Source organism: Temnothorax nylanderi, unplaced genomic scaffold, assembly GCF_030848795.1.
Source record: "Temnothorax nylanderi isolate EJ_2023f unplaced genomic scaffold, tnyl_v1.0 TNYL_tig0231_pilon, whole genome shotgun sequence".
NCBI lineage: Eukaryota > Metazoa > Arthropoda > Insecta > Hymenoptera > Formicidae > Temnothorax > Temnothorax nylanderi.
In genome coordinates this window covers 95933-109395 of record NW_027249293.1, presented here as the reverse complement: position 1 = coordinate 109395, position 13463 = coordinate 95933, and the positions used below count along the sequence as shown (strand labels likewise).

Below are 13463 nucleotides of genomic sequence, written 5' to 3'. Positions count from 1 at the left end.
TATTTGGCATTTGCATGAATCGGAAAATTGTACTAATAAAAGAATACGTTTAAATAAAATTACATTATTGTATTTTTTATAGATTCAATAATTCGCGTAACTAGTGTTATACAGATGTATTCTATTTCCATATTGAAATTTACATAATTTACGCATCAATCATCATGTACATATATCCTTTATTGAAAAATAGTTTGCGCGAAATTGATGTATAGAAAAACTATAGATACGGTTTGATTAAAGAAATATTATGCAAATAAAACTGTATATGAATAGAGGAATTTCGCAATAACTAAATTCGTTGATGTCGTACATCGTACATCGCCTTAAAGTGATCCATAACCGGCTTGCGATGACATACTGATATTGATGACCTACTTGTTTGCTACAGCGCTACACTACAGACATAATTATCGGATTACAGTATAGAATAATAGAGGCTGTATCTCTGCATGTATCTCTCGATGCGCATTTATTAACTATCAATTGAAATTAATATACAATGACTGTGATAGATTACTATACCATAAATCACAAATGTTAATAACGTTGACCAATATTATGTGTACATGCATATTGTGCGTGAAGTATTAATAGCGTGAGCATAATTTTGTTCAAAAGCTATGTATATGCCTCATCTATCTCTTAAAATCTTGTAATTCACTTATAATATTTATATCAATTTGTATATGACAATGATATATGATCAATAATACTTGATATAATATTTAATATATTGTTTAATAACTTATATTATTAACAAATCGTTTACGTATGGTTTAATTTTATAATAAACTTTTGTTGATAAACTCAATTTGCAATACAAATATTATTAAGTTTGTATGATTAATATGTCAAGATTGCATCTGGAACAACATGAGATCTTTCGTAACGTTTCACTGGAATTTGAAATCTAGACTTATTTTAAAATTTATATATACTTTTTTAGAAATATATTAATCCTAATATCAAACTGTGAAAGTGAAATAAAGCAATTCCTCTGATTAACAGGTAAAGAACGATGAAAAACTAATAATTAATGTTTTAATATTTATTTAATATGACTTAAAAGACAAAAACCTTTTCGAAGTATTGAACAAACATTGTTCCGACAATAATCTTTAAAATATAACTTGTAGAATATTTCATTAAAATATGTACTGTCGCGCCATTTTGTATTTGTCTGTCCTACATCTCAAACTAATTTTGCTAAATTCGATTGTTTTCGAAAATCAGTGCAATCAAATATAGAATACCATTGGGCTTTTCTTCAAAAGGAAATGATTGTGAATATAAGTAATCAAAGTCATGAATTGGAACACCCAGTTTACCATCGACACTGCGCAAATTATTTCATCGCGCATAAATGCAAGCGATGAATCGTGATCGGCGCAAAATCGTGCTCGACATACTCGGTAATCGCGCAAGGATTAACGCGATACGCGGCTTCCGCGCCGGCATGTAAAATGAATAATTAATATATTCAAATGAAACGTACTTAAACTATACAGCGCCACTCATCCGCCGCCACCCTCTCACCGTCCTAATACGTAATTCGCATCCACCATGTGAGCGAATATATACGTACATCCCCGCGCACCGGCATTATACCATCGATCGTGTAAACAGCGGTTTTCGCGACCGAATCTCCGGCAAAGGGAACGGATAAGGGAAATAACCTTTTCTGTGAGTCAAATGTGCCGAGCCAGACTATGGTAATACGAGGTTTTTTTTTCCCCTCGCAAAACCGTTTGCTAGGAGTACACGATTTTTACCCGGTATAGGAAGCAAATGATTGCACCGAAAGATAGGCGAAGATGGAGTAAGCGATACACTGTGTAAGATGGTGTTTCTTCTAACAGCTACACCATGCAACTCATTTGTGTATTATCATATCTATTTTTATGCATAGGTTTTCTATCAAACTTTAAATTTAATTTTTTTTGTAAGAAAAATATCACGATATTCTCTTGTGTCTCGTAAATTAATGTTGCGAAAATTTAGTCGCAGAATTATAAATACATAATAAAATTTTCTTGTAATGTTATCCTCACATCGTTATTGTTGGAATTTTAATTTAAACCTTATTATTAAAATATAGTGTCAAAAAGGAAGCTAAAAAGCGTTAAATCTTGCTAAGATAAAACTGATTGCAAATTTATTAAAGAATTTGTCATGAAACTGATAAAGAGATGTATGCCTTTGGATATTTAGTAATATTGTAACATTTGCATGATTCTACAAAAGTGTAAACAAATTGTGATGCTCAGATGTATTCTGACAATCCCTTTGTAATTTTTCTAGTGTAATTTACAAATGAGAGCAAGGAATTATATACTTAGAATATTACAGTAATTTTTTTATTTATGTTATTAATTTATTCAAAAAACATTAGCTTTAAATTAGTCAAAGAATCTACTCGTAAAAGAAAATGTGGTAACATATTATAGTATTATACATATTTAATTATGTTATAATAACTGCATCGTTTGTTTGTGAGTAGCTTATTATAATAAATTTCATTAGATATTACTATAATATAATAAATTTTATTATTATTACAATTATTTTGATTCGCTTAAGTTATCTCGGAAAGAACAATATGCATTTATTAAATACGCAATTATTAGGCAATATATTCAATTGACTGAGAAATATAAATTCATTACTTGATTTCTTTAATTTTGCTATTTCTGCAGACGTTTGTCAATTAATAATAAGAAACGCAAATCTACCCTTCTGTTACAGATTACTCCAATAACTTCTGAATTCTCAATCCGGATGCATTCGCAGGGCATGAAACATCGCGACGGGCGTGGACATCAGGCCGGATGCAACGAGTTGCAGTTCGGTGCAATGATTGTATATTTCTTCATCGCGTTCACTGATCATTACATCAACCGACGGCGAGCCGATGCACGTAAGGATGCATCGCGTGATTCGAACTTGTTTCGATAATACCGAACAGTCATACGATTTTTCGCGTTGCGATGTTAGTGGCGCGGGCGCAAGACGCGTGTTTTCGTGATGCGGAGTACGTAATTTCGAGGAGCTTGGAAATTGAAATCTCGTAGTGACTTAACGTGATCCTGAAACGTGAGTTGAAACAACAGACAGGCAACTCTCGAGGAGATCTCGGAGAAGATGGCGGGATAGAAGATTCTTCATCGAGACAAAAATTTACTAAAGTGGGCCACTAGTGTACAGATTATTAATTTACTTTCGTTGAGATAAGTCGAGAAAAACTCTTCGCGCGAAGACTTTCAACACGTCCTTTGCTCATCGCCGTCTGATGGTGAAGAATATCCGCGTGTCGATAAGACGAGATGGGTACTGTGATGGTGAAGCCAATGGCAGGTTGCACAGTATACGCTGCTCCAGAACTTTATCTCCGAGAAGAAAATGCTCTTCTTTCGAAGCGAATTTTTATTTCCACGAGAGCTGTGACGTCATACCGGTGAGATAAATTTCTTTACGATATTTTAAACTCGCAATACAGCTACCCATTATTAAAAATGTAATAATAATTCATGTTTTTTATTATAAGTTCGATTATTACGAAATACAATGTTGAAGGATCTTTAACGAATTATGGTACATAAACTTTCTTAAGTAATATTCTTAAGTAATATGAACTTTTATATATTTTTACTATTTAACACGTATTATACATATATTCACACAATATATCAAAATTTATTATGTTTTTAATTTGTGAGCTTGGAATAACATGATCGACGATTAATTTGAAGTACTTTATATATTTAGTATAGATAGAATACTTTCCTCTTTCGAGAAAACATTCACCACACAGAGAGGTTTTTCCTATATACATCACACTAGTTTTTACTGTAAGCGTTATTTCAGAAAAGGAAAGGCGCGACAAAGTAAGACAGTGCAGAGTATCAGCAAATATCGCGACAGAAAACTCGGCACGTTTTGCCATTGCAGAGGTAGACTCCACGGAGGAAAGAACTTTACACAGTAAAATATGACATAGAAAATAATTAACGGCAAACAACAAACCACCATTCTCCACTAATTAAATTATCTAATTCGCTTCAAACAATCATATTACATGCTTCGTTTGCTCTTTAATTTTCGAGAATCAAGCGAGAAAATTCAAATATGTTTTATTGAATATGGAAATTTATACAGAACGTTAAAAACAGTAAATATTGAAATTTTTATGTTAAATTTATTACTTATACATCATGTGTTTATAAAATTTTGTACAAGATTGAAATATATTTTTCTAATTTCAATTATGATATTTTTATGAATTGTAAAATGAAATAATCGCTTTAAAACAATATATACATATTTAAAAATATATAAATCTCGAAAAATTTTAAGATATATTAAATAAGTTTAATAGAGATATTTTAATTTGTCAAATTTTGTTATAAGAAACCAAAAAGTCATATTCTCGTTTTCGCCTCCTGATAAATTTCTCATATTGATATTCACTTTTTTTACCTTTTTTATCAATACCTAATTTCTTCTCATTTTTTATACATTAAATTCTAAAATAAAATATTCTTTCTCCGAAAAAGTTACATGACAAAGGATTAATTAACTAATATTTTTCTGATGTTTTTGACATTATGACTCGCGTGATTGCTTCTCGAGAACTAAAGAATTCTTTTGCGATTCAAATATCAAAAGCAGATGGAGACACGATTATCGATTTATGCAGATTTAGTCATCATACGTCAATCAATAATTGAGGACGCGATGCGTCCGAGTATGCGAAATAACGAAAGATATATTTCTTTGCGTCATTCTCTTCTTTTGCCTTTCTTTCCTCTTTCCTCCCTCCATCTCTTTCTCTCCCTCTCTGTTATTCCATCTTGCAATTTCATTTTCTGAAACTCCCGGCTCAGAAGTGCTTTTATACTCAAAATATACTACCGTGAATTATTTGTGCGCCATTCGCTACACCACATCGCGTCAGAGCGAAGCGAAAGAGGATGGAAAGGAGCATGAAACAGGAGCCGAACGAATTATATGTGAAGAAACGCAAGCGAGACTAACGAACAGTCTACATGACCCGACCGAATAAACTTAATAGGGCAACCTTGTTATAACTTTCAGGTAATAGATGGAATCCGAAAAACGACCCCGAAGAGATATTTGGACTGATACAATTGTACAGGGTGTCCTGAAGGTACATAATATGTGAGATTCAATTCATATTTGACGTAGGTAGGATAATTTGCAAAAAATTATGATAAAGAAGGTAAATCACTTGATCGAGTTTATAATTTTAACATATTTGATTTAATATTGAGACGTTATCAGATAATTATATTAATTGCCGCTTTAAACATGTTCGAAAAATCAGACTATAATTTATTACAATACATAGTTGTTATTACGTTATATCATGAAGCGATATTCATCTATTAGTTTGACAATACACGTGACAACCACGTGATCTTTTTACTATGCGCCGTGATTTGTCTTTGTTGGTGGAATCTAATTGTCATAAGTAATACGTTAAATTAAAAAGCGCTATACAATTGACATTTATATAGAATTAATGAAAATATAAATACAGTTTCTGTATTTTTAAATGAGATTAAATCTGTTTATGAACGGATACATCAAGTTCCTTTTGCTTTCATTTCTTAACAACTTAATTCAAGATCTCTATTCCGAATTTTTTTACAATTAAATTGCAATGAGTGACGCAGACAAAAATTCTTTATGAAAAAATAAGGCGTAAATATCGAAACAGATATTTCGCTAATTTTCCGCAAGCGTGCGTATATCGCGTAATAAGTACACATTTGTATAGTACTCGCATTTTGAAGAGAAAAGTATTTTCGCATGCAGCGCGTTCAGGACACCATGTACGGAATATGGAAGAGGATGGGTCCAATTTGGACGTAGCCGAGAAAGATGCTTCTTGTCGAGGAAGTATACATCGAGAAAGTCCTCCTTTCTTTTTTTTCCCGTTAGTTGCCCTTCCGGCAATGGCGTATTTCTCCACTATTCAAAGCAGACTATCCAATATTCGCGGTACGTATTGACGTAAGTGCCAACAAGGATTCGCTGCTTGTTTGCTAAGAGCAACCGAACGCTCGACCTAGTTAACGGAAAGTCATGCAATTTTCCGCACAAATAGATTGGCGGTGTAGCCTGTTGTTTATTTGCGGAATATTTAATTGCATTCAAGAAATCCATTCTTTTCTGCAAAGCGCGTTTAATAAGAACGGCAGCGTGTCCAAAGATGGTGCGGATATAAGTAAATAATCGACTCGTTTTATATAAGGGTAATGCTGCCACAGACGATGTATAAATTAATCTATAATAATTATTTCTGAAAGTTTTTATCGAAATTACAATTTCAATAGGGTACAATCTATGATTTTAAGTTCTTAGAATCTTAACAAGTCAATGGAAACATTGAACAATTCTTGAATAAATTGATCCTTAAAAACACATTACAAGACTTTTGTAATGCAATTATAGAATCTTTTTATCAACAGCAATTATATAAACGGAACTAATTATTTTGATCGTTTAAGAAGTGTATTTTATATGTCATTTTGTAATTATTATAGATTTTCTATAATTTTATTCTACATATATAGAAAATATACCGAATACTTATAGTTTGCTTTTAAATTTTCTGATAAAGCTGATATCATGAATGCCACGTTTTAACAAAAAGACTGCAGCTTAAAAGTATGTAGCAAAATTAAGGAGTGAATAATGTATTGGACATTCTCCAAATTGGACCATTCCACTTCTGTGGTATTACATACGTTACTCCGTAATTACATCGGATTACTAAGAAAATTGTGATGTGTGGAAACGTATCAAACGAATCACGGCGTACGTTAAGAGAAGTTTTATCTATATTCATATAATATGTACATGTATATTATACATAGATCCCATCGATCGATCACGATAAGATATATTTTTATATGTAAATATGGCGTTCCTTCTTGTTATCTTATTAAAAATATTTTGCCGAGAGACGGTGGAGACACTAATGAGGTCGATCGAAGATTTACGAAGTGGCGAAAGTATAGCCATCTTGAGCCGCTGTAATTCGTAAATCTTATCTAATACGTGAGGTAAGGTTACGAGCAACGTGCGAGGAACGGAGAGCCTCAATACAGATATACCCCGCTAATATTATTAGGCACGATCGGTACTTCCCGTTATCCATTAACTTCAGAGCCTGTTGGGCGATAGATTTATTAGACTTGTCTGCGAATCCGAAAAGTAATATCGAAATATAACAACACGTCAGATATAACTTTTCACCGATTTTGAGATATCGCACGGAGAGAAATTCTGTCGAACTTATTTACTGCCATTAAATAATATATCGTATCTCGACAGAATATTAAGGTCTCACATCATGAATTAAATTCCAGTTAAAATCTCGTCATTTTTAACATTGAGTTTTATTATATAAATCAAATTTCATCGAAATATCGAAATCCTTGAAACACAATTTATTCGAAATGTGAAACAGAGCTAAAGATATTAAAATTATTGGTCATAAATTTGTGAAATCGAAAGTCAAACATAAATTTTTGATGAAAAATGCTCGTGTTATATTTTGAAAGAGAATGTATTACTTTGAAATTTGTTATTTTAATAAATAAAAAAATAGCTTAAAGTTTAATAATTATTATAACTCAGCTTCGCAAAATATTATAAAATTATTATGTTTTATAACATTTTAAAACGTGTATGAAATTTACGAGATTTGTAAAGAAATTCAATACTTTATTTTTTTAGTTCTTTGGGAATAATATTTATTTGTTTTTAAGATAAAACTGATATTTCAAGTGGATTTTTTCGCTTTATCCAATATTATTCAAATTTTTGTTTTTTATACGACTTGTATCTTGGATTGACTCGAAAACACTTGGACGGAGATATGCCATGTAAATAACTTCATTAATCGTAGGCCAAGCTACTAGCTGGATATAATGCCGATCTTGTCAGATTTCCTAAGATCTAATTACTCGATAGGATTACTTTATAGGGCATCGTTGTAAGGATTAATCGTTTCGTGACGGAGGAATCCTGATACGAGTCGCAGCCGATCCTCTCTTATCACCGGTAACGCTCTGTGCCCTATATCATCCTTATCAACCATCGTTTCACACACTGCCACGATATCAGCCGAACGTACCAATCGTGCCTAACACTGTCGTATGATAGCCGTTTGTATAATACGTATAAAATGAATTTCACATATGACTACACGCGTGCGAAGTCTGTGCCACAGATGACGGAAAGATCAAGAAGATGTGAGAAGCTTGTCTGAAAAGTCTTAATATGTCAAAAGGGACATTTAGCGTGCGAATATATCTCCGACAGGATCACATTCTACGGTAGATGAAAAATATATGAAAATTATTCTTGATTCTTGCTGCTGCCGTTTCGTGGAATATTAATTGACTGAGAAATATTTAATATCTTTTGGAAAAAGAAATATCTGTCGTGCTATTGAACAGAGACAGTCGCAGACGGTTGAAAAAAATTACCATTGGAAAATTAACGTATTTGTAGTGAATGGTGAGGATAAAACGTCCGTCAAATTAAACTAACATTGCATTATAATGTTTAATATTTAATGCAACACATGTAACATACAGATTGCAACTTTAATTGCATCAAATGTATTTTAATACGTGGTATTATTTGAACGGTCTGAAATTAGTTGTAACCAAAATTTGAACTATTTGTCAAAAAAGCTTAATTTATACTTGAAAAAAAACTCGACAGATTATTTCTCATCAGAAAGTCAGATTAAATATTCCTGTTATCCGTAAGGAATGCTTTAATTGAAAAAGTTTCGAAACTGGAGGAGTTTATTCACATTTACAGTACCGCGATGAGGATGAGTTTGCTTTGTACTTAAATCGATCACACATCATACCGCAATATATCCGCTTAACACATAACTCCAAAGATGAAAGAAAAATGGCTAAGAGTGAAAAAGAGACGGAGCTTGCGAGCCAATTTGGATCAAGGAAATTTCAGCTATTTCGCAGTTCGTCGGTTTACAGTAAAACGAATTTCGTGATCAATGGCCGATCTCTTCCCTTTTCTCTTTTATGTTCTTTCGGTCTGTTCATTTCTCTGGGCGAATTGCAATGAAAAAAAAGTTCATCGGACTAACGCACGAAGTTTAAACAATATTAGCGCACATTTCGAAACTCGGAACGATCACATTTGCAGCTTGAGGATCAAAATGTGCATTTTCTATTGATAAAGTTGTATCAAAATCGCTCTCAAAGATTTATTACTCTGATCATTTTATGTTGGTTATCAATGTGATTAAATTTGAATAATGTAATTGATGTAATTTTACTCTAAGTTGTCAATTAATTATTTACGAGTGGTTATGAAAATTGATTCGGCATTTGACGGGCAGTTGGAAATTAATTGGATAATTAATTAATCAAATAGTTACATCAATGACAAGTTATAGAAGTTATATTATCTCTAAAATGTGATACATTGCATTGTACATTAATGTATTAAAAATAAGGAAAAGATTTATTTTTATTAATATAAAGTTCCAATTTTTTATTTGAGAAAAATTGTCTGCTCTTGAATTTCGCAATATGCTGCATTTCGCGCGGTGCAATATAACTTATAGTGATGATGGAAACTATACTCTATGAAATGCTCTATCTGGCAATGGCAGCTGTAGACTACGACACAGATATATATGTGTCAGCTATTCAATTCGCAAAAGTCATTATAAAGAAAAAAAAAAAAAATATGGCGCGGATGGCATAAAAGACTCTTACAGAAATTGCTGGAGAAAACTTTTCGAAGCTATGCGGACAGCTCAATCGCGAAAAATTCAGCGTTTACACAGCCCTCGAGAGCGGACTGTGCGTGTGCGCGCAGTCGCGTTCGTGATAAATCTTGCAGTTCCGGTGGCTGCATGCCCGGTTTTTTATCCCGCATGCTCCACTTCTGTGGCGTGTAAAAAAAAATCCGACCGGCTGACGAAGTTCGGACGGCGCACGGCGCGGTCCGACGATCGTCAAGCTTGCGCCAATGCATCGGGCTTGGCCGATTCGGGTCACTTTTTGACCAACTGCAATTGCACATTCTTCCTGTGGCTTCGTAACCCGACCTGCGCCAATTGCATTCTCTCGAACGTTCTCTCGCGAGGCAAATTTCAGTTGTAGAATCAAGTTTTCCTCAGTGCAGATTCGAAAGCGCTAAATTGAAGAGTCGATTAAAACGTATCACACATAGAAAAAAAAAACCAAGTGTTAAATCAAGATTTATATTCTTGTATATAAGCAAGAATATATAATCTTGAAATGAGATATAAATTGCGATATGAGATATAAACGAAGAAAACTTGTTTGAATGGAAGGTATTTATATAGTTTAATAAAAAAAAGTTGAAATTCTTGTAAGAAGATTATAGATTCTTGCTTATACAGAAGAATATAAGCCTTGATTTAACACTTATTTTTTTCTATGCATTTATTAGAACTGTGTAAAAGGAAGGCATGCACGTGGCGTACAAAATATAGCTTCTAACTTTTTAAAAGAATTTAAAAAAAATTCAAACAAATAAAAATTTTTAAAGCCGTTTATTAAGATCAGATATAAATTTTATAATTAATAAATCTTACTAAGCTTTTAAGTAAAAGCTTTTAAGTAAAAGCTTAGTAAAATTTGAAAATAGTTAAAATTGGGATTGTTAAAATTGCTAAGTTAACTAATATTAAAATTAAATGTACAGTATATCGATTTATATTATTATTATTAAATATGTTAGTATCAGCTTTAGTTGAATTATGTTTCTATTCTTATCACAATTAATATAATCTTTGGTATTCTAATTCTCAAAGTAATAATATTCAAAAGAGAATCGAATTATAACTTTCTATTATTTAAAGTCATTCGAGCAAGTCATTCTTGAAGCCTCGTAGCTCCTTATAATCAATATTTTCATAAAACAAATATCGACAAACGAACGACTTTGTTAGACCGAATACGAGTAAATTTGCAAAATGCATTTCTGTTCAGTCTGATCTCGTTTATCGAGTGGCACTAAAATTTCAAGTTCTCAATTATGCTGGCGCAGAAGTAGACGTTGGCCAAGTTTTCGTACGTACGTACCAGCGTCATATGGGCCAGCTATTGAGAACGGATGCATCGGGCATATCAACGGAAGTTGTACTACACCCGAAACGTGCAATCTTCGTAAGCAGCATGTTCCGTGTAATAATAGAGATCAGGTTCGCGTCTCGGAAACTTTACGATAGAATTAAAACGGGGTCGCGATGAAGATTCGCCATCGAGACCCCGAGATCCATTCTCGTATCTTCTATGACGCACATCTTCGCGTCTTTACAACACGATTATTCTGATAGATGCTCTAGAACTCGTTTCTAATTCGAATTGCGTGACATAAACGTAATCGAGTGAATCATATTTCGAAATAACGACTCATATTTCAGTATTTCAATACGTGGAACGTTAGGTATCGTCAAATCGCAGGTACATACTTGAGAATAATTATCTTTTTAAACGGAAATTTCAAGAGTGTGTAAAAGTGACGTAAAAATATATTGCAATATTATTCCCGTGAAAATGTCTTCTTTTGTTTGCCAAATTGTTTGTAAAACATTAAAATACACGAAATATTGCGGGTGTTATAAAATTGTATCCATGTTAAAGTTTAAAATTTATATTTCAATTTGGAGTAGAAACGGAAAGTGTGTTAAATTTGTTGTACTTTTCAGAACTAAATAATAAGAAGTAGTATTTTGAATATTATTGTTCCGTCATTTATGTAAATAATATTTTATCACTTGTTATTGATCAAACTGTTACTGTATGCAATTATTTATATTGAAACTGAAGAGAATTAATTAGATCAATATATACATTGAAAATATAAATTATATTTAACTTCGGTACGGTCGACTATTTACATACTGAACGAGAAACATGATCGGATGTATGAAATATTGTGCACGATAAAAATCATTTGTGACCAATGTTTGTTTTCAACCATGTTTGACCCGTGTAAATAATATGCATCGAACATGAAGCGATACGGACCTGGCATGTTGCTCGAACCTGCAGTCGTAAAGAAACGATATTAACTAGCCGTAAGTTGTATAGCTGTTTATATATAAAGCCATACTTCGATAATGGTTAAGACTTGACTAATACGATAAGATCCCTTCGCACTTACATCACCGCTGTAAATTATGAATCGAGAATTAATCGTGTTCAGACGAGGCGCTCTCACTTCAAAGCTGTATATGTAAAGCAATTGTGAGTTATTAAATAAACAGTTTGGAAGCACAAGCAAGCGGGCTTAAGGAATGCTCTATCCCGATACCAAATAGATGACAAGATATTAAATTGAGTTGAGCAGACGGCTCAATAATTGCGTTGGATTAAAGTTTATATCACAATTGCCTCAATAATCATATTATTGTACAAAATATAATTTTTTTTTAAAGAAAGTTCTACAGACTAATTTTTAATATATTGACATAGAAATATTTAATTATTTTTCCATAAATCTCGTCTGAATTATATTTGCATGTTTATAAATTGAAATGAATAACAAAGTATTTTATATTTCAAATTTAATAGAAAATTTCAGAAAGAAATCAGAAATAACTGTATGGAACAAAATAATTAGTAATTTTCTTTGAAAAGAGCACAAGGTTGTTCGTTATTGTTACGTGCTTTCAGGATTGATGTGCACGTGAAACAGAATTTAGGTACAACAGCGCAATATGAAATTCTGTGCAAAATTCAATACGCTCGAAAGAACGTATGCATGAAATATCTACGATTACGTAAATGTGCACGCCGGTTTTTGAAGAGGATGCATATTTCATTGTGGCATAACTAGAGTAAGTACGTACATTTAATCTTTTTTTTCTCAAGTGCTTAAAAAATCGCGCTTTTCACGACGTTATGATCGACGAAGTTGTTTTGAAATTTTATGATTTATATTTCTACATCAACTTATAAAAGTAGAAAAAATTTACATGTATTGCAATTATTATTATACATTTCTCTACTTTATTTATATGAAGTAATTAAAGAAAAAAATTAAAATATAATATAAGGTGGAAAATGACATTGTGAAATTAAATTATTTTTTGCTCACGAGATAGCAATTTATTTATTTCTTTATTTACTTCATTACATCACAAAAATATCTTTTTTAACATTATTACAATATATAGATAAAAAATTACAAATATAAATGTTGGGGCACGAGTTAAGTGTTTTATTAATAGCAACGTTAATGAAAGTATTTTCTGAAATGTGTGCTTCTAGCATGTTTCTACCAAAACGCTCTGTAACTATTCTATATAAAATACCCTTTCGATGTAACACGCCCTATCTTCGCAAAGTACATACATAAAGTCCGTTCGTTTAAGGACGATGCTGTTTAATACAGCCGGCAGT

At 32.2% G+C, this 13463-nt stretch overlaps 1 protein-coding gene across 2 annotated transcripts in view; it reads left to right on the top strand.

Moving 5' to 3' along the window:
• The window catches only part of LOC139779560 (uncharacterized), a 188849-nt gene extending 176511 nt beyond the window's left edge, over positions 1 to 12338 (top strand). Inside the window, exons 11-12 of one of the 2 annotated variants that reach the window (XR_011719924.1) lie at positions 2749 to 3457; positions 5098 to 12338. The gene's annotated coding sequence lies outside the window, so the exon portion shown is untranslated. Of the gene's footprint in view, positions 1 to 2748 lie in introns of both variants that reach the window. The other variant, XM_071717959.1, reaches the window with a different exon arrangement.
• Positions 12339 to 13463: the final 1125 nt, after the last annotated feature.